General features: G+C 41.1%; 1 protein-coding gene across 1 annotated transcript in view; it reads left to right on the forward strand.

Annotated features, from left to right (window-relative positions):
• Positions 1-733: 733 nt before the first annotated feature.
• Positions 734-25039, forward strand: part of NEXMIF (neurite extension and migration factor) — a 213290-nt gene continuing 188984 nt past the window's right edge. The window contains exon 1 of the mRNA XM_062183547.1: positions 734-813. The gene's annotated coding sequence lies outside the window, so the exon portion shown is untranslated. The remainder of the gene's footprint in view (positions 814-25039) is intronic.

Raw genomic sequence — 25039 nt, forward strand, 5'->3', positions numbered from 1 at the left:
CAAGAACAGCAGTGTTGGAGGAAACAATGGCAGGGGCAATAGCGATGGTGGCAGCCTAGGCAGTCCCACTCTGGGCACCTTTCTGAATGGGCAGAGGCAGCTCTGGGAGAACAGGGGACCAGGCAGCGCCCGCAGAGGCTCTGAGAAAAGCGGCAGAGGGAGGAGAAGGGGGAGGAGGGGGAGGAGGAGGGAGAGGAGGGGGAGGAGGAGGGGGAGGAGGGGGGAACGAGGCAGGGGGAGAACCCGGGAAGGAAAACCAGTAGCATCAGCAGCAGCAGCCGCCGCCGCCACAGCAGTAGCAGTAGCGGCAGTGGCAGCATTTAGCAGTAGCTTTACCGGCGACAGCGACGGTAGCAGCCGCCCTCCTTCTCTCTCCCTCTCGCGGACAGCGGCAGCCACCGCACAGAGCTAGCCGGCTGTAGGCGCCGCGCGAGCAGCCCGCTCGCGAGGTAGCCCCGGCCCGAGCGAGCGGCGGTGCAGGCGAAGCGCGGAGCCCGGGAGCACTTGGACATCCACCGAGGCTCTGAGTTTCAGGGCCAGAGCCGACAGCTCTGACTCCATCTGGAGCGGCGGCGGCGGCGGCGGCGGCGCCTGAGGGAGAGCGAGGGAGAGAGGCGCGTCCACCTGGCGGGCCCGGCGCATGGAGCTGAGGCAGAGGCGGCGGCGGCGGCGGTAGCAGTAGCGGCAGCGGCAGCGGCAGCTTGAACAGCTGCGGCGACGGCGGCAGCGCAGCCTTGACTGTGGCCGCGCTAGCTCCAGCGCCTTGCTGCCTGAGCCCGCCAGCGACGTGCGCTTCGGGAGTCGGCCTGTGAGGTGAGTACGAGCGCTACCATCCAGCCCCCGGCCTTCTCGCCGGCTCGCCGCCGGCTGCCTCGGGGTGGCGGCGGCAGGGGGTGGAACGAATTGGGGGAAGCCGAGCGAGCTAAGGAGGAAGGGAGAACGGAAGGGAGGCTGTCTGTGTGCGAATGGTGTGCGTGTGTGTGTCTGGACGAGGGAGCGGGGCCGTGAGGGCGAGAGATCCCAGTTCGCCCTGACAGGCACTGCAATCTAGGAAAGGCCTCTGTGCTTGCGCGGGGGGTGGGGGGGAGGGGAAACGAGCGGGCCGGAGCCGCGGCGCTCACAGGCACACAGGCGGGCACCGGGAACCGGCAGAGTGCCGCCTCCTTTCAGGCTGGTGCCTGGGAGCGCCTGGCCAGGGAACCAGGGGCAGCGGCACGGCACGCTTCGGTGTGAGCGGGAAAACCCACGCGGCGGCTGCCGGGAGGCCAAAGCCGCAAAGGTGCGAAGCCGCGTCGCCGGCGCCTCCCCCGCCCGCGGCTCCCGCGCGCGCGCCAGGCGGCCACGGCCACGGCCACCACAGAGCGCCCGCGGGGCACGCTCCAGCCGGCCCGGGGCTCGCGAGCCGGGGTGAGTTGGGGGCCCGACTGAGCCTCGCCCAGCTCGTCACCTTTGCGGAAATTGACCCGCAGCCCCTTCCCGCTCTCTGGGCGGCGATGGAATTGACGCTTCCCTGGGAGGCTGCTGGCGCTTCTCTCTGCCGCGCCCCACAGCAACACGTCGGCTCGGGTCTCGTACACCCCATGGGGTGGGGAGGCGGGGAGGCCGGGCCGCGGGGCCCCGCTCTGGGAAAGTGTGGAAACCGCGCCGCTGAGTTGGCGCCTTGCAGCTGAGGAATCCAGCGGTTTCAGCATGAGTGCTTCTGTCTGTCTGATTCGTGAGGGACCGAATCACCCGCGCAAGGTTTTCTGTCTTTTTCGAAGTTAAAAAAAAAAAAAAAAATTGGCATCCTCATTTTGACACCAGCGCTCTTTGATTTTTGTCGAGCTTCTGGTTGCATTTTGGAAGAAGTGGGTCTCTTGGCTCCCAGCATAGTGTTGAATTCTGTGCAGAGCAGTGCACTTAGCTGTGTGGCCTTTCCCTAACATTCCATTTTCTAGACTGTGATCTGAAAAGACATGATTTGTGTGCCGGGCTGGCAGGGCTGTTTTTCAGAAGCATCTAGAGCACTTGAACCCCAGGATTGGAGTACCTTCTCGGTTGTTTTAGGCGGAGAAGCAGTGTGCTGCTAGTTCCTGGAATATTTTGCTTGGTGAGAAAAGGTGCTCCAGTGGTCTTCTCTAAACTACTAGAGACCATTTGGAGTTGCTTTTGTGTGTGTGTGTGTGTGTGTGTGAATCTCCCTTACATCTTTTACACATGGCGTAACATAGGACCGAACGGTTTATTTACAGCAGTGACGTTCTCATGGCTGAGGAGAATTTACACTTATTGAAAATATATTTTTAGAAAGGAACAAAAAAGCCCTAAGTAACTGTCATTTTACATATTAACTGGGAAACCGGCTAATCAAATAAAACTGGCTGAGTGTCTGAAACTCTATCCCAGTGAAATATGTGGCTGTGAATATAATTAACCATCTGTCTAGTGAGCAATTTAAATTTGGGCTGGTACATTTTTATTACGGTGTCTAATTTCTGGAAGACTTGTACATTTTACCCAACAGTAACAACAAAAACGTATTCACTTACTAGGTCAAAAATGTACTTGTGTGCTGGCGAGATTTCCTTTCCTCCCTATATCTTCCCTAGTCTCCACACTCCTTGACCTGGGAGGTCAAAACGAGCCTCTTGCTATTGCAAATGGCATATTTACAATAGAAGAACTCAAACCAACCCTGGCAGCTAGTGATTAGACATTTTTCTTTCTTGGAAGCACTTTCCAATATTTTACCTCCCACAGAACCTAGATAGATTGCATGCATTTGAGTTGAAAAGATATAATTTTTGTGCACATGTGTTCAGATGGGGTAGGGTGATTCAACAAAATCTGTAAGACTTGAAATTTGACTCCATTTACTTTCTCTTATTTTACCTAATTCTCTAGCTTGCTTTCCCCTAACTGTCCCGAATGCCCACACACACACAGATAAGTACTCACACACACACAAAAAAATCACACCCTTTTGTCCTTTTAGCCAATTTTTTTGGGCTAGCAATTTTCAGATCTGTGATTTTAACAATATGGCAAGAAACTGCTGTTTTGGAAATAAGTGTAAAACCCTGTAACATAAAATCACATTGTAAGTATTTAAAAATTTTACTCTATGGTATGGTTTTAAACCCAAAAGTTATTAGTGGGCTAAGAAATGTAGGAATAGAGTTTGGATGGAGATGAGATGGCGTGGGGAAGACCAGATTTCAGAGACCTCCACCAAATAGCTATTGTTAACATAATTAAAATAAACTGTGCAGGTTGATTGTGCAATAGGCCAGAGGAGTCGTTTAAAGGAAAATACTTATAAAACAAATATTTGCCTAAATAGCAGCTCTGATAAATGGGTAACAATTATGTAAGCACATGGCAGAATTTTACATATGTCAAGTCTGTTAAACAAATCAACCTGTTCAGTGAATAAATCTTCTATGCTTCGGTGCTTAACACACACACACACACACACACACAAACCTGTAACACCCTGTTGCCAAAGTCAAACAACTGCAGAGCACTGCTGCTTTCTGTTTTACTCAGACTCTGTCTCCCCTCTTTTTCCTTTTTTCCACAATCTTCTGATTACCTATAAGCTACCCAGTGGGCAGAGAGAACTGAAGGTGTGGTAGCATTGCCTGTGTTTATGATGTGCAAGAAGAGCAATGAGAAAAACGATAAATGCTGGATTTAAAACAGTCAAAGGTGTGCTTATGGATTCCTGACACAATCAGGGTGAAGGTCTTGGTCTCACTTAAGTACTTGCTTAGGAGAGGGACTGGCCTAACCACAGAAGCACTGATTGCAGTTTCTGTGTTCCTAAGTCCAGTTTGAGTGAATAATTACTTTTTTTCTTCGGTAGATCCTTTTAGTAAGGAGAGAAAAGGAGATTCTAATTGGCCTTTGCCTCTGTTACATTATACATGTATTTAAACTTATTTTCTTGGTGGCAATACATAGTTTAAAGATTCCTGTTCATAGTAAGCAAAAGGAGAGAAGGATCAAGTGGGTGACAGGGAGTGGTGGATGATTCACTAAGGAACAGGTCATTTGGCTTCCTTGTTTTTTCTGGCTTAGAAATTTCAGGTTTGGACATTTTAATCTTTTCTTTCTTTGACTTTTTCCTCCTCTGAAAAGTTGTCCACCAGCTCCTTAATTGACAGTTTCTCCACAAGAGCACCTTTTCAAACCCAAGGTCACAGGGTTAGACACAAAGAACTTGTCAGGTTCTCCACACCACTTCTCCATAGCTGCTGGAAAACAAAACAAAGAGCACGGTATGAGGCTGCATCACTTAGGGCTAATTTTAAGTTTACACCTTTTCTCTTGTCCAGAAAATTTCTCTTTAGCAGAGATGAACATGCCTCTCTTCTCAAACAGTACTGGCCTATAATACAGCAGTGAGTGCATCACAACCTCGGGGAAATCTTTGGGTGTGGTCAGCTGAGAAAGTGGAGGGTTAGGGGAAGCTGCTTTTTAGTGATGGTAGTGTCTTTTCTGGGCCAGCTACAAGTAGAGGTGAGGATCTTTGTTTCTTCCCTCTGGTCTCTCACTACCCACAGTGATTTGCAGGTCTCTGCCAGGGAAGGTGCTCTTTTTGATCTTTTCCTGTAGGTAAGTGCTGTGATCTGATGTCTTTCTCCTTCCTTGTTTTTCTCGTGGAAAACAAGGACTAACTACTATGCACACAATTATTGTTTCTCCAAAGAGCTCTTCAAAAAGGTCATTTTACCTACCCCAGTGGGACATTTTTGATACAATTAACTACTGTTTTCTCAAGCACTTCCAAATCCTATTTTAAAAATTCAGCTTCTCTTCTTTAGTAACCCATTTCAGTTGTTACACAACTAAGCAAGAATCTGCTCCCAAGGGGATTTAGAGGTTTGATACCAGGATTATACCTTGGCCCTGACTGCTAGAGCAATGCCAAGCCATCCTCCATCAAGAACAGGCAAAGGGATTCATTTCATTTGGGGCAAGTTAAAGCATTTCCTCTATGGAGGACTGTAAGTTGGATGACCATATACATGTCATGTTTTACACTTATTATGCTGGCATACTTATTTCACTCTCAAAACGTTCCAGTTGGGAAAAAAATTCTATGGCCACCTTAATTGTAAGCCACATTTGAAAGAAGCTACTATTCTTTTCTTTTTTAAAAGATTTATTTATTTTATTTGAAAGTCAGAGTTACACAGAGAGAGAATGAGAGGCAGGAGAGAGAGAGAGAGAGGTCTTCCATCCTCTGGTTTACTCCCCAATTGGCTGCAATGGCCGGAGCTGCACCGATCCGAAGTCAGGAGCTAGGAGCTTCCTCTGGGTCTCCCACGTGGGTGCAGGGCCCCAAGGACCTGGGCCATCCTCTACTGCTTTCTCAGGCCATCAGCAGGGAGCTGGTTGGAAGTGGAGCAACTAGGACTCGAACTGGTGCCCATATGGGATGCCAGCACTACAGGTGGCAGCTTTACCTGCTATGCCACAGTGCTGGCCCCAAAAATACTGTTCTTGATTTGGGAGAAGGATATTTTTGCCAAACCTGGAGACATAATAAGCTTTGGAGATGGAACAGTATCTTAACCCAGCTCAACCTTTCTAAGAGCTCTTTCTAGAGGAGTCCCAGAAATTATTCAGGCTCCATGCTTTCTGGAATTGCATTGTTAGGTCCAACGACACCCGTCCAAAAGCATGAATATGTTTGCACATACACAGGCACGCAAAGAGGTGCTAACTGTTTGCTGGAGAGTGCTTGTTATTACTTTCATGGAATATCTTGACCATGGTAGTTGTGAAAAGAAATTAGTATCAGGGAAGTGTGAATTCTTCTTTTCAGAATGTATTTGACAAGTGCATGGACAACCTTCTATCCCAAATAGTTTGTGTATGTGTGGTTTTGCTCCGTGTGTGTGTGTGTGTGTATGTTTATTTATTGTATATTATGCCTTTTCTGTAATAGACAAGATGATCTTTTATACTGCCTCCCAATCCTAAGTATCTGTGATTGACTTTCATTGATCTAGGTCAAGAGTCAAAACAAACTAAGGCTTTCAGGCAAAATCTAGCCGGCCATAAAGAAATACTGCAGAATAGAAGACATGGAGCCAAGTCCAGTGTTGTGGCATAGTGCTTAAAACAGCTGCCTGTGACATGGGCATTCCATATGGGTGCTGGTTCTGTCCCTGCTGCTCTAACTTGCGATCCAGGTCCCTGCTAATGGCCTGGGAAAAGTAATGGAGGATGTCCCAAATATTTGAGCCCCTGCTATCTATGTGGGAGACCTGGATGAAGCTCCTGGCTCCTGGCATTGGCCTAGCCCAGCCCTGGCTGTTGCAGCCATCTGGGGAGTAAACCAGAAACTGGAAGATCTCTGTGTGTGTGTGTCTCTCCCTCTCTCTCTGTAACTCTTTCAAATAAACAAATAAATCTTGGAAAAAAAGAAGAAGAAGAAGGGCATGGAGCCATTTGGAGTTGCTTTTGCTAATATTTTCAAGCTGCCCCATCTTAATTAAGATTTATTTTGTCAATTGCCCGCATTTCACGACTATATATCAGTTTATTTCTAGAGTTTGGGAGATTGTCCTAGTGGAGTGGCATGGGGATGACCAAAAAGTGGAATCCATGAGTGAATTTGTTTTTTTTGAGTCAGCATGTCAGTAGTTACCTTTCTTGCCTATTGCAGTAACCTAAATTTGTGATGCTACTAAATTCTTTCTGCCTTCCTTCTCAATATTTGCTGTTATTCTAGTCAGGCAGGTGATTTATTAACCCAGAGACCAGTTCTCAGAGACTTGGTTGAATAGAAACCCACTGTCTCTTTCGTTAATAAATAACTGGAACACATTTTGAAGATGTGCTGCTTTGCTAAGTAAAGGAGTGGAAAAAGTGGGCCATCACCGTCTACAGTGGTCTCCAACTTTAGCTTGAACTCCTGTGAAAATTCTGTGAACACCAAGGATACTCTTTTCAAAAAGTGCATATTTACATATATAACACCTGCACATATTTTCAGCAGTCCAATCATGCATTGTGAATTAAAAGCCTCTGCATCAGCCTTTCCCAGTTATTACAGAATTCCTGTTGCATGGCTATCATGGTCACAGTAGCTGGAAATGGAAGCCGGGAAAATAACTGTCTCAAAAAAGCATGTTATTAGTATACTTATGGTTCATAGCACTCAGTTACCATTACAAGCAGTTTTCTGATTAGCCTTCATAGACACTTTCATGATGAAGAAGAGCCACTGAATACTCCCTTTGACATTACTGTTCTCACTAAAAACAAGTAAAGACTAGTTTTCCAAAATCCTTGACTTAACAACTCTCAAATTTTTAAAAAATGCTTGTTCAGCTCCCACACCCCAGTTCATTCACTATTAATACGTGAAATATATTCCATAAAAGCTCACTCACACTCAACTTCCTCTGTCTCTCTTTCATCTGTATATCTCTATAACTGAGGAAATTTCAAAAAATTTTTGGAATTAAAATGTTTATCTTGGTGCTTTTCCATAATACCCATTTTTCATGAACTTTTTGAAATGCCTTCGTATTTCACTTTGCCAAAGGCCTGACAAAAATAAGGAACTCTTTCCAAGATTGGTTGTTAGGTATGATGATGGGTTAAGAGAGGGAATTGGTGTCTAGATGTCTTCATGGTTGTTTTGGAGTACTAGCCATCCAGGAGAGAGTTAATGGATTTCATCCTGGAGATCTAACACCATATATTAAAGGCAAAGCTCCTTAAGCTCTGCAAACACAAATATATGCCACATCTGTACCTTGCAGTTGGGATGATAGTAATGGGTGAGATTCCCATCCATGAATAAATGTTTATTGCTTCTTGTCTTAGCAGCTTGGAGTATTGCAGAGTATGAGGGTTAGTATGATACTAAGGCTGGATGAATTCATTAATAATAATTTATAACTCAAGTCAGCAAACTTTCATTGAGCATCTATGTGCTAAGCATTGAGATACTGGGGACAGAGAAAAGAATAAAATGTATTATCCTGTCATAGGGCATTAACTTTGTTTCTGTCTGGGTATTTTCAGAGTTTGCATGACTTTATTTCAACCTTATTTAAAAGTTATTTTTATCTTTTAATTGACATATAGTAATAACACATTTATGGCGCACAATGTGACACTTCAATACATGCATACAATATTTAATGATCTTATTAGAGTAATTGGCCTATATATCACCTCAGATATTTATCATTTCTTTGTGTTGGGAGCATTCAATCTTCTCTATCAGCTATTTTGAAGTATTCAATTAGTTGTTGTCAACCATAGGTCATTCTGTACCACATCATTTCTTTAATTCAATTTATTATTCTGTTATTTCTATATTCTACCATTTGAAAAATAAGTGTAGATATTTTGTTTTCCTGACAGCAAGAAATTCTTAGGCAAATAGGTATCTTCTACCTGGCTCGAGACAAGATTTCCAGCCTCCATGAAACAAATGTTTTGTTCTCATCTCTGTATTGGCATAGAAGATCCCATTTAATACAGAGTAATATGTTTATTTTCCTTGCAATTCTGAGGCTAGATTTCTATCACTGCTGTCATTGGTAATATGGAACTGCAAATAGCATTAATCATGATGAATTGACTATTGCCTAAAGATTATAGTAGAGTTATTGACTTCTGACTACTGAATTGAATGTATTCTGTAAAAAGCCAGTTAGTTGTCTATCTCTGAGCAGGTTAGTTTTTAACCCCTTGTTCATGGTGGTTTAGGTTTTCTATTATGGCTACTGTGACAAATTACCAAAAACATACTTTCAATGAACAAAAAAATTATTTTTCCACAGTTCTGGAGTTAGAGGTAGGTGTCATTGGGCTAAAATCAAGGTGTAGGCAGAGCTGCGTTCTTTTTGGCGGCTCTAAGAGGACATGGCTGTCTAAATAGTTCATTTCATTTTATTGTTGAACGATATTCCATGGCATGACTGTATCCCAGTTTATTTAACCATCCACCTGTTGAGAAGCATTTGATTATACTCAGTTTTTGGTTCTTACAAATAAAGCTTCTAGTAACATGAGTGTACAGATTTTTGTGTCATTTCTCTCGCTGCTTTCAAGATCTTTTTTCCTTTAGTTTTCAGAAATTTGACTATGACGTGCTTTGGCCTTGATTTCTTTGGGTTCATCTGGTTTGGGATATACTCACCTATTTAAATCTGTAGGTTTGTATCTTTTGCTAAGTTTGGGAAAACTGTTATTTCTTCAAATACTTTTCCTGTATCTCTACGTTCTCCTGTAGTTATAGTAGTTACTTTCCTCCTGTGATAGCAGGAAAGTTGGGTCTTTTTTGGCATCTTAAGTTTCTTGACTCTATTCATTTTTTTCTGTTGTGCAGATTGGATAGTTTCTATTGTTCTATCTTGAAGTTAACTGATTTCTTTCCTCAGTCTTCTTGATTATGCTACAGACACCCTCCATTAAGGGTTTTATTTTGTTGTTATTATAGCTGTCATTCCTAAAATTTCTACTTGGTTCATCTATAGATCCTGTACTTAATTTACTTCAAGAATGTATGTATTTGTATTTTGAAGCACCTTTGCTATGGTCACTTCAAAATTTTTGTTAGATGGGGTAGACATTTGGTATAGCAGTTAAGATACCATCTTCCAGGTCTATGCTAATGTTCACCCTGGGAGGCAGAGGTTTGATTCAAGTAGCTAGGTCCCTGTCACCCACGTGGGAGACCCAGATTGAGTTCCTGGATTGTGGGCCATCTCCACCATTGTAGGTGTTTGGGGAGTGAACCAGCAGATGGGAGATTTTCTTTCTCTCTCTCTCCCCATTTCAAATAAATGAAATAAAAGTTTTTAAAAATATTCATCAAATAATTCTTTTTTTAGTAATATTTTAAACTGTTATTTAATGAATATAAATTTCCAAAGTACAGCTTTTGGATTACAGTGGCTCCCCTCCCCCATAACTTCCCTCCCACCCGCAACCCTCCCATCTTCCACTCCCTCTCCTATCCCACTCTTCATCAAGATTCATTTTCAGTTATATTTATATACAAAAGATCAATTTAGTATATATTAAGTAAAGATTTCAACAGTTTTCACCTACACAGAAACACAAAGTGTAAAGTACTGTTTGAGTACTAGTTATAGCATTAATTCACATTGTACAACACATTAAGAACAGAGATCCTACATGGGGAGTAAGTGCACAGTGACTCCTGTTGTTGACTTAACAAATTGACACTCTTGTTTATGACATCAGTAATCACCCTAGGCTCTTGTCATGAGTTGCCAAGGCTATGGAAGCCTTTTGAGTTCGCCAACTCCGATCTTATTTAGATAAGGTCATAGTCAAAGTGGAAGTTCTCTCCTCCCTTCAGAGAAAGGTACCACCTTCTTTGATGGCCCGTTCTTTCCGCTGGGATCTCACTCGCAGAGATCTTTCATTTAGATTTTTTTGTTTGTTTGTTTGTTTGTTTGTTTTTGCCACAGTGTCTTGGCTTTCCATGCCTAAAATACTCTCATGGGCTCTTCAGCCAGATCCGAATGCCTTAAGGGCTGATTCTGAGGCTAGAGTGCTGTTTAGGACATCTGCCATTCTATGAGTCTGCTGTGTATCCCGCTTCCCGTGTTGGATCATTCTCTCCTTTTTAATTCTATCAGCTAGTATTAGCACACACTAGTCTTGTTAATGTGATCGCTTTGACTCTTAATCCTATCATTATGATCAATTGTGAACTGAAATTGATCACTTGGACTAGTGAGATGGCATTGGTACATGCCACCTTGATGGGATTGAATTGGAATCCCCTGGCACATTCCTAACTCTACCGTTCGGACCAAGTCCGATTGAGCATGTCCCAAATTGTACATCTCCTCTCTATCTTATTCCCACTCTTATATTTAACAGGGATCACTTTTCAGTTAAATTTAAACACCTAAGAATAATTGTGTGTTAATTAAAGAGTTCAACCAATAGTACTAAGTAGATAAAAAAATACTAAAAGGGATAAAGTATTAAGTTATTCATCAACAGTCAGGACAAGGGCTGATCAAGTTACTGTTTCTCATAGTGTACGTTTCACTTCAACAGGTTTCCTTTTTGGTGCTCAGTTTTTAAAAATATTCATCAGATAATTCTAATATCTCTGTCATCTTGTTTCTCACATCTATTTATTGCTCTTTTTTCATTTCATTCAGTTTGAAATCTTTTTGGTTCTTGGTATGATGAGTGATTTTTAGACAGAAATCTTGGACTTTTTTGTAGTATGTTAACAAAACTCTGGATCTTATTTAAACCCCTGTTTTAAGCTGTCTTTCTCTGACAATGCTTCAGCATTGTTGCAATTGCCAGATGAAAGTAGAAGTCCATACATTTCCCACTGAGCCCAGTTGATACTTGGAGGGCAAGGCTTGTAACTTCTGGGTGGAGGTTAGAAGCAAGCACATTTCAAGTATTTAGTGGCCACATAAGGTTATTGGATACCATATTGGATGACACATAGGTGGAACCTTTCTATCACTGTTCTAGGAAGACTGCGGTTACAGGAGAGAGCTGTAAAGGAACTTGATCTACAGAAATTGAGGTTTGGTGTTAGATGTGTTAGACACAGGTGGATATGACAAGGACCTACTTACTGAATCTGAGGTCCATAGATGGGGCTTGGTTCCAAAACCTAAGATGTTATTAGTTCTAGAGAAGTATTGGCACAGAGAGCTCACCTTGTCAGTATGGACCTAGTAAGAGCAGGGGTGGTATCCATAGTATTACCCAAGTTTCTTACTCTCAATTCTTGTAAGAGAGGTGGAGTGACGTGCTACAAATTCTGGTACTATGCTGTTTGAATAGAGGGAAAGTCTTCCTTATTGGGAGCAGGGGGCAGCTAGCTTGTATATTCGTAGCAATAAAATGCCACTTCCATGACTGAAGTAACCATGGATTGGGGAAATATTAACAGAAGAGAGTGGGTTGTGAAAAGGGTATTCATTTGGTTTGTAGAATCGAGAGTTTACTTGGCATCTTGGTGGCCCTGATATTCTAATCCTTGAGGTTTTCAGTATGCTCAGCCAGGTGGCAGGCATTTGTGAAAGAACTCTGTCCTTCACAGAGCTCTGTGTTGACCTGTTGGCACTTTTTGTCCAAGGTCTGGAGAGTTAGTAGACTCAGTTACACAGCTTCTTTGTACACTGGAATAACCGTTGCCTTCTCAAGTCTCTTTTTGCTTAGAATAGTGGTGATGTCTTCAATGTAGATTCAGTGTTCCCAATCTCCCCTTAGGGAAGTTCAGTTAAATTTTTCCCTTACTGACTCTGTATTTGTGCATACATCTCCATGTGCTTGTATTTATGAACTGTCTGTGTACTGTATATCTTGGCAAGGGAAGAGGTGTACCCAGTATCCTTGAATATGTGTTATATGAGGAGTTGTCAAAAAGTTCATGGAAAATGTGCCTTAAAAAAGTAATGCATGGATTTCAAATTTTTTGCATAAAAATGAATATACTTTTTAATTCCATTTTCCACTAACTTTTTGAAGGACCCTCTTACACAGATCACATGCTTTCTCCCATGGTAATTTATATGTAAAACTGTGGTCGGCATGTTAAATGGTAATACGTCAATCCATTTGTGTAAACAGGCAAAAAAAAAGGGGAGTTGCACCAATTCTATAGTGGTTTTTCAGATCTATATAGTTTAACTTTAAACAAAAATACATATTCATCTGAGAAAGGAGTAATTTGGGGGTCAGACTAAAAAATAGGCATGCATGCTTAATAACCCGAGGCCAAAGTGTTAGTTTAAAATCCTACACCATACGTCTTACCCAGATCATTCTAATGCAGGTATATATGGGGAGGAGGTGAGTGTGTCTGTTCTGCTATACAGAGATATGGAAATGATACAGTGGGAGCAACCAAAAAAATCCAGATTTGTCACTTTGTCTTTGAAGAAGTCCCCAAATTTGTCACTTACTTTTAAAGACAGTGGCCATGACTTGTGTTGGAGAGCCAAAGATCCTGCTATACTGATCTGGGAAGAAAATCCAGAATCATTCTTCCTTGCCATTGATCTTACCCTTTTCCAATAAGCTACTGTTTTTTGGTCTCTTTCAATAATGGTTTATTAGCTACAGTTACATAGATTTAATGCCTGAAAGAAGGGAAATATCTTTTTGTTTATTATCTAAATAAGGTGTTGGTATCACAACATTACTGACCCCAGGGAAGAGATACATGACTCACTAAAACCATATTACTTCTAGCCTACCACTGAAAGATGCTGAAAAAGAGGTAGGAGAATTAATATCTTCCTTTTGATTTTCACTTCCATTGTTCTGCCTTCAAATTTGACTTTGATATCGTCTGGCACTGAGTACCATTGGCTAATGGAGGCCTAATGTGGGTGCAGATAATACTAGGAATGGAATTCCTTTGTTTTCTGAAAATTCAGTTTATTACACTAAAAAGTCTGCACTCCTGCCTCACACAGCCAGACCACTTACTAGACAAGAGTGCCCTCAAATTATACTTTGAAATGAAAAGCTATTTTGGAATAATGTGCACTGATGGGAAAAGCGCGTACCTAAGTATGCTCTTTACTTTGCCTTTTGGACTTTCTCAGCTTTTCTTTGATCTGTGTGTTGTTCTGACTCCTCTCCCAACAACCTTCTAGGAGGCCCTGCTGTATGTCGTCTACTTATGGCACTGAAATGCTGGGTATCACATGGCAAAAGGTAGCAACAACCACAGTGGGGCTGAGAGAAGGATGTAGTGGTGAGCAACCATTTCCAAACCCACAGGTAGAGAGAGTACTCAAGCAGCTGAGACAGCCTGAGGTGGGACAGGGAACAGTGGATAATAGGTCAGAGAGCTGCCATCTCCTTTTCTGAGATGACCAGCTGAAGGAGAGAGCAGTGTGTTCAATATCACTGAGAACATAAAAACCAACATTGATGTGTCTTTATTCAGGATTTATGTTAAGGGACCATAGCCATTAAGGCTACTGATCATAACACCTTGCAATTCTATAGCCTTCTCTTCTAAAGGAGTAAAAGTGCTCCTATGTTTTATTTCATTTGGTCTTACAAACATCCTTATGGGTTTAAGTTCAATGTTGATGACCACACAGAACAAACTGTTTCTCCTCCCAAGCCTCAGAGTTGTCAAACTGTGAAATGGGGGCTTGCTTTGTCTGGAAATGCTTTCTAAGGTCTTTCCCCACACTAACAGTTTCCATGATGGTAACGTTTTCCAGATGGGAAATTGAGTCTCAGAGACTTTAAAGAGAGTTGCCCAAAGCCACACTGTTTATCAGAGATAGAGATCTTTTCCCTTAGATTGCCCCAGCTGTGGTCTTTTTTGAACAATGATGTAAGGGGGAGTCTCATTTCTGAACACAGGAAGCCTTGTGCTCATCAGTTGCATTTAGCACTGTCCCCCATCTGGCCTCTTTCACAACCAGCCCCCTCATCCCACTTATCAGCAAGGCCTTCAGCCTTTCCCTTGATGTTGCCCAGTATCCATATCTTGACTGAAGTTGTGTTCCTGGAATAATTTGTGCTTGGATGCAAGGTCATTGTTACCCATAGTGAACAAAGCCTGGAGCAAGCACTTTAGTTACATCAGCCAAGAAAGGCTGTGGCCGCTGGGTGTGACAGGGTGTCAAGACAGGAGAGACATGAAAAAACATCTTATTATAAAATGCCCTCAACAGATGAGGAGAGTTTATAGATTAGGACTGGGAAAGGGGAAGTGCTGATGAAAGGGGCCAAGGAAGAAATTAAGGGACAGTAAGTTGATAAAATAAATTGGTTCATTAACCAATCAATATGCAGCAAAGACACCAAGATGACTGACATTTCTTCAGAGTTATGGAATAAACATGGCATTTCTGACTGTGATGGAGATTTAGCTTGGGAGAGAGCATCAGGGGAAAAATGAAAAATCAGCTTTCATAGTAAGACATTGAGTTTAAGAAATGTTGTGAGCTAAGTATTATAAGGGAATAAATTCAGAGAACTATATTCTCCATATGATTCCTGGAAACCAGTAGGAAATTGGCTCAAGAAGGGATGGCAGAAGGTGATTTGTGGTGTTGTAACAACTGCCTTAGAAGCCAAGATGGAAAATTTGTCCCTGAAAGGCTAGATGGTTTGGAAGAGACTCACTGGAAGTTTCTGTCCACAGAAAATCAATGAAACAGAGTGGAGTTTTAGAACATGTGGTGGGGGTGAAGGCTGGAACACCCAGGAGCTCCCATCTTGTAATAGGTACATTTGTTAAATTCTTGGCTTATGGTCTAGAACAGGAATTTGTTAGTTACTCTGAGGGAAAAAAATGTCCTCAAGCTCCCAGGGCTTCTCTCTATCTTATCTCAGTGACCCACTCTCATTTTTCTTTGTCCTGTTTTCTCTTTTCTATTTCCCTAGCTTTAAGATTAAATTCATCTGACATTTATCAAAATAATCTATGAACATTTCACAAATATAGAAAAATTCAAGCTTTTGCTTTTAGAAATAATTTATTTTTATTCTGAATAATAAGAAAAATATTGTGAAGCACTGAGAATTGATAATATGACAAAGAAATCTAGATCTCTATTCAGAACTGTTAACATTTTAAATGTAAAGTTTGCTTTAGATTTTAAAAAATTCTTTTCTCTACTCTCATTCTCATTTTTTCCATCCATTTGCAGAGGCAAGCATTAAGACAGATTTGGTATGTATTCTGCCATCTTGTTTGTATACTTTTGCATGCACACACACACACACATCCTCCCATAACTAATGTATAGAGCTGTTCTTTGTTTTTAAAATTTATAAAAGTAATATCCTAATGTGTGTGTCATTCTGCAACTAGTTTTTTTTTTTTGCTCAATATCTTATTTGGGAGTTTAATTCTACTTTTCTTTTCACATTCTCCTTTTCCACTATATCTGTGCCCTAGAGTCAATGATATTGGCTCTTTCCCATTACTTTTCGTGATACTTTATGATAAAGATAATATATAATCACATTATAGGAAAATTAGAAAATTCAACTAATTAATGGCTCTAAGTACCAGAGAACTCACTGTATAATTTTTTTTTGACAGGCAGAGTGGATAGTGAGAGAGAGAGAGACAGAGAACTCACTGTATACTGAAGTTTGCAAAGGCTCTAGGCAAATCGAGTAGCTCAATGATTCTGGATGTAAAACATTGAAAACCAAATTTGGAAAGGTCTCTAGGGGAACTTTCTCTCCAGTTTCCCACTCTATTTCATGAAGGAGTAAACAGAGGCTCAGACAAGGAAAATGACTTAACAAGAGTACATATTCATTTAATATTGTATCCTGGCTCCCTGTCCCATGCTTGAAACCTTTCCAAGGCAAGAAAACAGGAAAGGAAAAGAAAACTAAAATTGCTATTTTTTGTTATAAAAATAATCAATTTTTAATAACCTGGGAAGTACAGAAAAGTAAGAAAATCAAGGACTGCCTATTTTAATATTTTGATCTTCTGATCTTTTTTTCTGTCCAACTTTTATGTTTCTGTAATTGTAGTTTACCTTTTGTTCCTGTTCTTTGGCCAGATCTTGTTGTTCTAAAACAAAATGACAAAACCTAGATAGATACGTCCAGGGTTCCTGCTCCTGAAGTTTTCATTCAGAACAATTAGATTGCCCTCTGAGATGGCTTGAGTATGACCAAGAGATGCCATAATAGGTCCTTCCTTCTTCAAGGTAAGGGTTGCCCTTGGGCCCAAAAGGAGCCAATTCCAGAATTGTCCGGCTCAGAGAAGCCAACTCAGAGGAACATGTGGTGGTTTTCCATGATCCATGGAGAGGGGTGGGATGCTCAGTTTTTTCAGAGCTCAAGCACAAAGACGATGACAGTCATTAAAACTTCAATACAGACTATGAGAGGAGAGATATCCATCCTTGACAAAGCCACAACACTGCTACACACACACACACACACACAATCAGAATTTTAACATGTGTCTAATTGAAATGTGTACAAAATTTCATTCAACTGTCAAGACATGCTGAGAGAAAGGGAAGTGATGGTTTATTATTCTGGGCAGTTCAACGTGCTTGAAACAACAAAGCACTGGGAGATTAAGCTACTTGATCAAGGTCACACAGCCAAAAAGTATGATGCTGAGATTAAAAAATAAAATAAAAAATGGAAGTGCTGTTTTTCCTTGGTCTTAGGTCTTGCAAAGCCAGACCTTAGCCCGCTGAAGCTCACCATGCTTCTGCTTTAATCAGTTTAATTCGTTGCTAGCTTGCCCTTGCCACCTTTGATTCTCTTTGCATCGGCCAAATGTCAATTCGCAGTAGTTGTTCCAAACCGCTTGACTGTTTTCAATTTTTCAGTTCCTGGGCTCTACTCTTTTGTGCAGGGCTGGACAGAAACAAGTCAAACTAGTGGCAAGCTGCATCTCTGCCCCAGACATTGAGGGTTGAGGTGTGTGTGTGTGTGTGCACGCATGCGCGCGCACACGCACATACATGCATGCACATTCATACCTGTGCTTGAAAATCACTGAGGTCTGCAGGATTGGGAATGTTCAAGATTTTAAATTGACATAATTAAACAAATTCCTCTATGAAGAATCATTTCCCCTGCCAAAAAGATTTTCTTTTTTAAAGATATGTATTTATTGAGGTTGGAAATAGGCAGGGTGAAGTTGACCAAACGTGTCTTTCTCTAGGACATAGGGTGCTCTTGCTGCCAGGTCACAGAAGCCAATATTGGAACAAGTCCCAGCTGTGTTTACCCCTAGATTCAAGTTTCAAGGGAGCTTCTTTTCCCACTTCTCTCCCCTCCTCCTAGCAAAACCAGCTGAACTAAAATTGCCTTTATTCACTGTAGAAGCGGTTCCCCTTCAAACTGGGCAGACAACTTCTTGGTGGGAGTCTGAACCTGCCACACATATCACAGGTTTTAGAAAATGCGAAGTGGCACTGCAGCTAACCTCCAAAGAATTTGCCTGCATGCTCACCAGTTTGGCTACAGGATACCTTACCATTTTTTGACTATCCAAACAGATCTGAATGTTTGAGTGTAGGGAGAATGGAGCAGGGAGGACTGCAGAAAGCTCACAACTATCCTCAGACCTAAGGAAGGTGGCAGTCAAGAAGACCATTATTGATCTGTTTCCAGTGTCTCAGGTAAGTGAAGATTGCAGTCCTCAGTGGAAAAGATAAAAGAGGCAAGGAGATATATGGGAACTCAGATGAATTTCAAGGGACCTCAGCCATAGATCAGCTACATCAGTGCTTCCCAAATCTTTTCAGACCCTCCCAAACCTTTCTATATCTTCTTTTCATAAGGCCTGGTACTTCAAAGAGTTATTTCTCCTGAAAAAAAAAAACCCTATTTATTGAATAATAGCTTCTTCATGCTTTTTAAGATTTATGCAGAGTAAGACAGAGAGAGGGAGAGAGAGAAAGAAAGAGATCCACCAGTTCACTCCCCAAATGGCTGCAATGGCCATGGCTGAACCAGGCCAAAGCAAAGAGTCTGGAGCTCCATCCAGGTCTCCCATGTAGGTGGCAGGAGGGACCCATGTACTTGGGCTATCTTTCACTATTCTTCCAGGTGCATTTTCAGTGAGCTAGATCAGAAGCAGAGCAGCTAGAATTTTATGCTCCCAATATGGGATACCAGCATCACATTGCAAGTGTCAATTCAACCTGCTGTGCCACAACCTTGGCCCATTTCTTCATGCTAATATATAACTATATATATAATATATAGTTATATATATATAACTATATATATATAATATATAGTTATATATATATAACTACATATGAATGCACATGCATACACATCAGAGATGATCAGTACAGGTAACCAGTTTTGTTCTTGTGTGCTGTAATTCCAGGCAAAGACAAAGAAACTTGACATTTAGCTATTTGGGCAACTGTATGATAAAGTGTTCTGTTTTCCTTAAAGTTTTGAAAATGGCTTGAGGAACCTTTTCAATTAAGATGACCTGAGACCACAGGGTGTGAATCAGTGATCTAATTAACTCTTCCTCCTCCTTTTTGACTTAAGTAGTAAGGCTTTTGGACAAATAGAAAGTTAGTTTTTGAGCTGGAATTAAAAACTTACTGCATTTGGAGCCAATTTACATCCTTTTACTTGGTTTTCCAAACCATGACACTTTTTATCTATAATTTTGCCTCATCCATGATCAAATTTCAAAAATGTCCTGGAAAGGAATTTTTACTGTGTTCTTTTTTAAAGAGATTGATTTATTTACTTGAAAGGCATAGAATTACAGAGATGCAGAGGCGGGGGGGTGGGGTGGGTCTTCTGTCCGCTGGTTCACTCCTCAGTTGGCTGCAATGGCCGAAGCTGTGCCGATCTGAAGCCAGGAGCCAGGAGCTTCCTCCAGGTCTCCCACGCGGGTGCAGGGGCCCAAGGACTTGGGCCATCTTCTACTGCTTTCCCAGGCCATAGCAGAGAGCTGGATTGGAAGTGGAGCAGCCAGGTCTCGAACTGCTTTGCTACAGCACCAGCCCCTTCTGTGCTCTTTAGTATACAGTAAAGGTACTCATAGTGGTTTGGAACTGGCTTGGGATTTGAGACAGGCCCTCAATTTCTAGGAGGGAGTATAAAAGGAGCTGCCTCATCTTATTTATCTGAAGCTAAAAGTCATTTGTAATAAAATGTGCTTAAATATACAGCCTACTAAGTGCAATATACTATATAGTTGGAAGGAGGATAGGGTAGGAGTAATGGTGGAGGAGCAGCTTAGTAAAAAAGACCCCACTGGGGAAACTATATTTTATTAGGGAGATATAAATACACAGGACTATTTCTAAGGCAAGACATAAGATAGGGCATGCCTCTGCGGGTTGTAAATTATGCATATAACACTTGGTTAAGCAGGATTCCCCGGGACTGAAACCAGCATCTTCACAATTTCTAACTATCTTCTAGAAGAAGACAAGTGATGTAAGTTGTGTCACACTGTGCTTTGTGCAGCAAATTACAACAGAATTTAGAAGCACTATCATCCTTGCTGTTTGTGTTTATCTGTTAAGCCTCACATTGACAGCATGGGCACAAATGTTTTCTACCTCTGGGAAACCTAGGAGATCATCTAAGCTACCTTTATCTGATAGATTAATTACTTTTGCTACATTGCCTTGTCTAGACAGGCAGCTACCTGCAAAGGTAGTCCATGCCAGAAATCCTATATTTTGTTTTACTATTTAAAATTGCAATAAAACAAGTATAAGATGAAATTTGCCATCTTAACAATTTTAAGTGTACACTTCTGTGGAATTAAGTACATTCACATTATTTTGTAACCACCATCACCATCCACTCCTAGAATTCATTTCGTTTTATGGTACTGAAACTAACGGGTTAAATAGCAGCTTCACATTTCCCCCTTCACCCCAGTCCCTGGCTACGAGCATTCTACTTTCTGTCTCTATGATTCTATGGCTCTAGGTACCTCATATAAGTGGAGTCATGCAAGTATTTGTCTTTTTGTAACTGGCTTATTTTACTTAGCATGATGTTTTCCAGGTTCATCAACTTCATAGCATGTGTCAGAATTTCCTTCTTTCTCAACACTGGATAATATTCCACTATGTATGTGTGTGTATGTATTAATATATATATATATGTAACATATATACCTACAACTATATATACATATATATAAAACATATATATAGTTAATCCATTCATCCATTGTTGGACACTTCGGTTGTGTCCACTTTTTGGGTTTTATAAACAATGCTGCAGTGAACATAGGTATACAAATAACTCTGAAGACATTGCTTTTAATTCTTTTGAACTTATTCCCAACATTGAAATTGCTGGGTCATATAGTGATTTAGTTTTAATTTTTTGAGGAACCTTCATACCATTTTCCATAGAGGCTGCACCATTTTACATTCCCACCAACAATGCACAAGGATTCCAGTTCTTCCACATCCTCACCAACATTTGTTATTTTCTGTTTCTATAGCATCCATCCTAATAGGTGTAAGGTGGTATTCTCATTGTGGTTTTGATTTGCATTTCCCTAATAGTGATGTTGGACATCTTTTTATATGTTTATTGCCCATTTGTGCATCTTCTTTGGAGAAATGTCTATTCAAGTTCTTTGTTCATTTTAAAATCAGGGTTTTGTTGTTACTGGGTTGCAGGAGTTCTTTATATATTCTAGTTATCAATATTTTATAAGTGGTATGATTTTAAAAGATTTTCTCTCATTCTATCTGTTACCTCTTCACTGTGTTGATAATGTCCTTTGATGTAGTTTTTTTTATTTTTGTACAATCCAATTTATTTAATTAATTAATTTTTTCGTATGTTGCCTGTGTTTTTGGTGTCATATCCAAGAAACTATTGTCAATGAAGCATCCCCTCTATGTTTTATTTTGAGCTTTTATAGTTTTAGCTCTTATGTCTAGATATTTGGTCTATTTGAGTTCATTCTTGAATATGATATATGCTAAGAGTCTGGCTTCCTTCTTTGGCATGTGGATATCCAGTTTTCCAAAACCATTTGTTGAAAATGCTGTGCTTTCAATCAGACTTGCCCCAAATGATGGAGTTAGAAATGTACCAGGGAATTCCAATACAATCCCATCAAGGTGGCATGTACCAATGCCATCTCACTAGTCCAAGTGATCAACTTCAGTTCACAATCAATCACACTGATAGGTCTAAGAGTCAAAGGGATCACACAAACAAGACTAGTGTCTGCTAATACTAACTGATAGAATCAAAAAGGGAGAGAAAGATCCAAATTGGGAAGTGGGATACACAGCAGACTCATAGAATGGCAGATGTCCTAAACAACACTCTGGCCTCAGAATCAGCCCTTAAGGCATTCGGATCTGGCTGAAGAGCCCATGAGAGTATTGTAGGCATGGAAAGCCAAGATTCCATGGAAAAGAAAAAAAAAAAGAAGACCTAAATGAAAGATCTCTGTGAGTGAGATCCCAGTGGAAAGAACGGGGCCATCAAAGAAGGAGGTACCTTTCTCTGAAGGGAGGAGAGAACTTCCAATTTGACTATGACCCTATTGGAATAAGATCAAAGTCAGCGAACTCTAAAGGCTTCCATAGCCCTGACAACTCATGACTAGAGCCTAGAGAGATTACTGACGCCATGAACAGGAGTGTCAAATTGTTAAGTCAGCAACAGAAGTCACTGTGTACTTACATCCCATGTGGGATCTGTCCTTAATGTGTTGTCTAATGTGCAGTGATGCTATAACTAGTACTGAAACAGTATTTTTACACTTTGTGGTTCTGTGTGGGTACAAACTGATGAGATCTTTACTAATTATATACTGAATCGATCTTCTGTATATAAAGATAATTGGAAATGAAAAAAAAACCTGTTGTTAAATTGGAAATGGCATAGAAAATTAATTATTTTTTTAAAAAAATATTATGTAGGATCTCTGTCTTTAATGTGCTGTACACTGTGATTTAATGCTATAACTAGTACTCCAACAGTATTTTTTTTCACTTTGTGTTGCTATATGGGGGCAAACTGTTGAAATCGTTACCTAATATATACTAAACTGATCTTCTGTATATAAAGAGAATTGAAAATGAATCTTGATGTGATTGGAAGGGGAGAGGGAGCGGGAAAGGGGAGGGTTGTGGGTGGGAGGGAAGTTTTGGGAGGGGGAAGCCATTGTAACCCATAAGCTGTACTTTGGAAATTTATATTTATTAAATAAAAGTTAAATTAAAAAAAAAGAAAAAAAGAAAATGCTGTGCTTTCTCCATCCAATGGTCTTGGACTCCTTGTTGAAAATCATTTGACCAGATACATGCAGATGTATTACTGGTTTCTGTCTTGCATTGATCTATATATCATTCTGTACAGTAGCTTTGTAGTAAGTTTTGAAATCAGAAAATCTGAGATCTTCAACTTTATTCTTCTTTTTCAAGATTGTTTTGGCTCTTTAGGGTTTCTTAAGATTTTATATGAATTTTAGAATGAAATTTTATGTTTCTGTAGGAAATGTCATTGGGTTTTTAAGAATTTTTAATTTTTATTCACAAATAATTGCATATATTTATGTAGTACAGTGTGATGTTTACACACACATACACATACACCATTTAGTGATATCAAGCTAATTAATATTTCCATAACCTCACATAAGGCTATGATTTTTATATTGTCACCCAGAGATTCAGGTAATGAAATCTTGGTCCACAGTGTGGTAGTGTTGAGGTAGTAGAACCTTTAAAAGGTGGGGCCTAGGAGAAGGTAATTAGGTCACTGGGGGCTCCACCTTCATGAATAGACTAACGCTAATATTTCCATGTGGGTTTAACTGGCAATAGTGAACTGTTTCTCAGGAGAATGGGTTGTTATATATAAAAGGAGAGAGTCTGGAACCTCTATAGCCTCTTGCTTCCTGTCTTACCATATGATCTCTTCCACCTGTGCTCTAGCCATTGTAGTGCCACCTACCATGAGGACCTCACCAGAGCAAGCAGATGCTGGCACCACACTCTTGAATCGCCAAAACAAAATAAATCCCTTTTCTTTGAAACGTGCTTAGCCTCAGGTGTTTTGTTATAGAAACACAAAGCAGACTCATACATATAATTTTTTGTAGTGAGAACATTTTAAATATAATATTTTAGCAATTCTAGAATACATAATATTTTATTATTAACTGTTACTACCATGCTGTGCTATAGATCTCAAAAACTTATTCCTCATATTTACCAGAAACCTTGTACCTTTTGGTCAGTGTCTCCTCATTGTCCCCTCCCCAGCCTCTGGTAATCACCCTTCTCTTCTCTACTTCTGTAAGTTCAAATTTTTAGATTCCACAGATTAGTGGGATCATGTGGTATTTACCTTTCTGTGTTTGGCTTATTTCACTTAGCATAATATACTCCAAATTCATCCACATTGTTTCAAATGACAGAATTTTCTTCTTTTTAAAGGCATAATAGTATCCTATTGTGTATATATACTATATTTTCTTTATTCATTCATCTACTGACTGACACTTAGGTTGATTCCATGTATGGGCTATTGTGAATAATGCAATAAACATGGTAGTACAGGAACCTTTTCAACATAGAGATTTCATTTCTCCTAGATATGATCACAGAAGTGAAATTATTAGACATGAATTCTATTTTTATCTTTTTTAGCCCCTCTGTGCCATAATGCTTGTACTAGTTTACATTCCACTAATAGTGTTCAAAGATTCTCTCTTGGAACCAGCATTGTGGCAGGTTAAGCCTCTGCCTGTGATACCAACATCCCATATAGGAGTGCCAGTTCAAGTTCCTGGTACTCTGATTCCTATCTGGCTCCCTGCTAATACACCTGGGAAAGCAGTGGAAGATGGTCCAACTATTGGGCCCCTGCCAACCATATGGAAGACCCAGATGGAGTTCCAGGCTCCTGGCTTCAGCTTGGCCCAGCTCTGGCAGCCATTTGGAGGGTGAACCAGAGGATAGAAGATCTCTTTCTCTTTGTCTCTCCCTCTCTCTGTCAATCTGTCTAAAGAGTCTCCCATGTGGTGGCAGGGGATGAAGTACTTGGGCCATCGTCCACTGCTTTCCCAGGTGCATTTGTAGGGTGCTGAATTAAAAGCAGAGCAGCGGGAGAGCAGCAAGATGGCGGAATAGGAAGGGAGCACACTATTAGTCCGGGGGAGAGACACTTTAATAAAAGTGGAAATACTGCAGGGTCAAGGAAGAGTAGGGGAAGAAACAGCAGAGGAAACTCTTCTGGAACTAGTGATTCACAGTGGACCTGCGTGGAGAGCGTGGGAGCCCAAGTTCGGGACACCAGCGGCAGAATCAACACACCAGCGCTGGAACGCAAGGTGAGCCGAACCTCAATAGCCCGAGACACCAGCGGGCAAGTGGAAAGAGGAGACTAGAGGGAACGAGGCTTGAAACTCCATGGGGAAAAGTTCACCAGGCTAACTAGAAGAGAGAGAGAGAGAGAGAGAGAGAGAGAGAGAGAGAGAGAAAAGTGACCGATACGGACACGAGTTTCTCTCTCTCCACTCACCTCTTAAAGGCGAGCAAGACAAAGAGCAGGCGCCATT

Source organism: Lepus europaeus, chromosome X, assembly GCF_033115175.1.
Source record: "Lepus europaeus isolate LE1 chromosome X, mLepTim1.pri, whole genome shotgun sequence".
Lineage (NCBI taxonomy): Eukaryota > Metazoa > Chordata > Mammalia > Lagomorpha > Leporidae > Lepus > Lepus europaeus.